This window comes from Echinops telfairi, unplaced genomic scaffold (genome assembly GCF_000313985.2).
Source record: "Echinops telfairi isolate 266 unplaced genomic scaffold, ASM31398v2 ScPeMD7_16;HRSCAF=60, whole genome shotgun sequence".
Taxonomy (NCBI): Eukaryota; Metazoa; Chordata; class Mammalia; order Afrosoricida; family Tenrecidae; genus Echinops; species Echinops telfairi.
In genome coordinates, this window is record NW_022103913.1 from 6,295,308 (window position 1) to 6,300,093 (window position 4,786).

Genomic DNA, 4,786 nt, shown 5'->3' on the forward strand with positions numbered 1-4,786 from the left:
AAGTGCTCTAGGCTGTCTCGGGAATCGACCAACAGCCTTGGCACCCCTACTTGGCCCCCAAATCTCCCCATTCACCTATCTCCACAGAGTTCCAGGTGTGAGCTGCCCACCTGGTCACCATCTTGCTCCTCCTCCATAAGACTCTTTCTTATACACATATGAGTGTATGAATTTGTTTCCCTAGTCTACCCGGACTAACACACTTATGTTGCTGATTGCCTCATGGCGATTCACCAAAACTGTGTCCTTTTGTGCTCCTCCCACTTCTCCAAGGTCCCTGGCTCTGTCCACATCTTTAGCAAGAAGACCAGGCAGTATAGGCTGAATGGGTTTTGATAGGAGAAAGACAACCTAGCTTTTTCCTGACATCCCCCTCACCCAAGCTTGCTTCCTCTGTCTTCCTGAAATAAAAGAAAGCCTTAAATGGTTAATAAAGAACTTAATGTAAAAGCAGCCCTTACTCAGGTAATTTGGCAATTACCAAGATTGTAATCCTAAGTACTAATGGCAGCTTTTCATGCCCACTGATGTGTAGGAAACTTAGATGGAAGTCACAAAGTCATCCCAACATGTAGTTGGTTCCTTAGTGAGCAGGAGTTCCTTATTCATGGGAAAAGGAGCTCCTGTCTTGTGTTTGTTTGTTTGTTTTTGAATACCTGATATATAAACAATGGTGTGCTACAGCCAGCTCACAAAAGCTAGCTGTTGGCATCTCTTTCCAAGTCTGCATTTGCTGGTATTATGTGGGCAGTTTGAATCAGCAATGATGAGTGTTTACACGACAGAAATCAGCCAATGCTACATGCAAATCAAGGCTCTTCTCATCCCAACAGAAGGCTGATTGATAACCTTTGGACAGCACACCACTGTCCAGAAACCCTTTTCCTGTACCACTTTTAGACTCCCACATGGCTCACTTTTGATCCTCCCAGTTCTCTTCTTTTAGGCACTTTTGCACTAATGTCCATGAGTAGGTACAACTCACGGTACCAAAGAACCAGAACCAAGAGTGCTTTGATGGTTTCCTTTTGATAGTTAATGAGACTCACCTGGCCCACAGTAATTGGCTCTGAGAAGCAGGCTCCTGGTTTGGCTTGTCACTGATGTGCTGAATTCAATCTGTTAAACCATCTTATTTCACCCACACAGCATTTGTTTAAAAAAAAAAAGTAAATTCATTGCCGATATTTTAAGCCTGGTAGATTTCAAATAAAATTCTATGTTTCTGACTTCTTTTGAAAAAGAAAATTAGAATATATGCCAGTAATGGGCAGCCATTCTTAAATTGAGACTGCTGATTGGAGCAGAAATGAAGCTTCCCCCTGCCTCCCCCCGCCCCCATAGATTTGGCAAGCATTTTTCTTTTCACTGTAGGACCCACCTAAACAGTTCCACGCCAACCATTGAGTGTGGCACAGGGCACTATGCCCTGCACCTGACTCTCCCTGCCCTCTCCTCAGGTCATGTAACAATAAGGTAGAACATGGTCTGGGAATGCAGCAGGTTCTAGGCTCATATTCCACTGGGAAACTCAAAGGGGGCATTCCCGAGTGGAGTGTCCACATGAGGTGAGTGTCCCATGATCTAAGTCTGGGAGGATGGATAGCAAACCAGCAGGTTCAAAAGCACCTGTGGCACTACTACTTGTTAGTAGTGAAGGTTCACCGTGTGCCCATGTGTTTTGAGAACAGAAAAACATGAGATTCTTGCTAGGGAATTGGAATGATATGAAAGTGAAAACGTGCTGGAGCCAGGTCCTAGTGACCTTGGATTGGGGATTTAACTCAGTTCTGTGTGGTGCATTTCTCTCAGCCTTTGACGCACCCCTTTCTCCATGAGAGCATGAAGACAGCTATAAGATGAAACTCTGCCCAGCCCCTTTCTCATCATGCAGTAGTTTGCAAAGTTGTCCTTGCGGTTGTAAGTTCTTGCCATGAGCCCTCTCCGAGATTGATCAAGTATGAAGTGTTATACATGTTCAAACCAGATTAATGGAGACATTCTCAGGCTAAACATTATAGCTTATTGACCTTAAAGGGGTTGGGAAACCCTAGAGCTCTGGACTTTTAAGAAGTGTGAGTCTCTAGGAGCTTCTGTAGCTTGTCAGCCCAAGAGCACCCCTCCAGCAGCACATTAGCATTGCCAGCCTCCTGACAGTGTGCAGTACCTGAGAGAGGAGGCCAAGGGAGAGTCCCTGTGGTGGCTGAAAGATGAGATGATGTTTCGAAAGAGGCGGGAGGTGCTAGGCACAGGGAGAGGATGAGAACTCTGTTTTCAGCATCAATGATATGGGCCTGGATTGTTCTTGGGATAAGGGAGACATGAGGACTATCAATCACCTAATAGAATAGCTATTCCATTGACCTCTAGGACGGTTCAAGGATAGAGTGTGTGTGTATGTAAATTGAAGGATGGAAGGATCCCCAAATCTTCTTTGGTTTCTTGATGACTCCGAGATGAACAATATGTGTGTGTGTATATATATATTTATTTGTATATGATATATATAACTTATATTATATTGTAATAATGTTATATGTAACATGCATGAGCTCTCTTTCTCTTATATACCTATATATGTATGTATATATACATAACCCCCAAACCAGAATTTTTTTCAAAGCTATGCATTTAAAAATATATATTTTTAATAAAACAACTTTATCACCTTAAAAGTACTCTACCTTACACTTAATACATTAGTCAAATCTGCAATTCCATTCATGGAAACATTTTTAAAACTCATCTGTTTGGACGGCTGACAGCACCTCCCTTGTTTCTTTCTTTGTCTATTCTACATCATCAAATCACTGTTCTTTCAGGTCCTTCTTTACTCAAGGTCAGATGAGTAAGGTGAGTGGGGCAAGAGCGGCATGCTGTTTTTTACCCAAAACAGGCACACTGAGATGGCTGTGTGACTAGATGCATTGTTGTGGTGGCAAAACCAGTCCCTAATCTGCCATAAATCAGGCCTTTTGTGTTGAACACTGTTAATGCAATCTTTTTCAGAACCTCTAAATAGAAAACTTGATTAGTAGTCTAATCTGGTAGAATGAACTCCAAATGCACTACAAGTCGATATTTTTGCTGGTTCAGGAAGTTGATGGAAGTTCAAAAAGAGGTTTGCCATCAATTGATATTTCACCTTTTTTGAAATGAGAAAACTTCTCATACACTTGAGTTGTTCCCATACTGCTGTCCTTGTAAGCTGTGTTCAACATCATCACAGTTTCTGTGGCATTTTTCCAGAGCAGGAAATACAATTTCACAGTTATACACTGTTCTCTTAAATTGGTCATCACAAAAACAAGGTTTAAGCAAAACTGCTTTTATGAAAAAATTCACTGTGACCAGAGAGAACCTTCCTAGGTGACACCACTGGGTGCACTAACTCAGAGCAAATTATGCATTGCTCACCTAGTGGGAAAGATGCGTACTACGAAAGCTCTGCCCAGCGCAATTCTGTTTTTTGTTTGTTTTGGGGGTACCCCCTCATATATATTTGACCATGTTGGTTTAACATGTAGTAGAAAAACTTCTTTTAGGGTCTGGACTATTGTATCTGTGAGAAGATCTTGAATTTCTCAGGGCAGTAGGACGCCCATGGATGTTAGAAGGAGACTAATCAATGAGGAAAAGATGAGAAAGCTCCCAGAGACAGAGAGGAGTTTTTGATTTTTTTTTTTCTGAGAAGGACAGAAGAAAATGAGGACAGGGGAATAAAAGGAAGGGGTGGGGAGGTCCAGGCTTGGAGTAGAGTGTCTGGGTTTTAAAAACCAGAATGGTAATGGTGATATTTCTGTTTGCCATATTACGTGCAATGTGACTCCTCTTTCTGAGTGTCTGGGTTTTAAAAACTAGAATGGTTATGGTAATATTTCTCTGTTTGCTATATTACGTGCAATGTTACTCCCCTTTCTGACACCAAGACTTCCAAGAACACTTTGTTTGAATTTCCTCTCCTTCCCCTGGAAGTCAATCCAGTGATAGTGGTTAACTACTGGGTTTACCCAATAGGAAGCATGGGGGAGAGAAGCAGTGGCTATAAACATATGCATCCCCAGGAACTCATAGAATCCTAGAGATGGGCTCTGTGTCCCCACTACCTTTACATGGGAAGGTGGAAGGAAGGGTTTGGTTGATCTTTAGGGGGTCTTAGAGACAAGGTGGCCTGAATGGCATCCAGGGGTGAGGAAAAGTCAGCCCAGGGGAGCAAGCAGGATTGGCTAAGAGAGCAACAGGGCTGTGCTCAAAGTCCACCTGCCTTCAGGCATGCTCCTCCCTGCCAGCCACGTTTCTTCTTCATGTTAAATAATAACTTTCAGGGATTAATAAGGATCACAGACTTCATAGGTGCTTATAGGTTGCCTTCCTATTGGTCTCCTATATCTGTGCTGCCACATTCAGCCGCTGATATAAATAAGATAGGCTAAATAAGATAGGCTGGATGAACAATCTGGAGGAGAAAATAATGGGACCAACAGTTCCAGGGGGACATGGGAGAGGGGTAGATGGGGGGAAAGGTAGTGGTGTTAACAAGGTAACAACAAGTGATCCAAATTGGTGGGGAGGAGGGTGTAGGAGGCCTGATAGGCCATGATCAAGGGTAATGTAACCAATAGGAATTACTGAAACCCAAATGAAGACTGAGCATGATAGTGGGACAAGAGGAAAATAAAAGGAAATAGAGGAAAGAGCTAGGAGGCAGAGGGCATTTACAGAGGTCTAAATAAAGGCATGTACACATATATGTAAATATGTTTATATATATGAAGATGGGGAAATA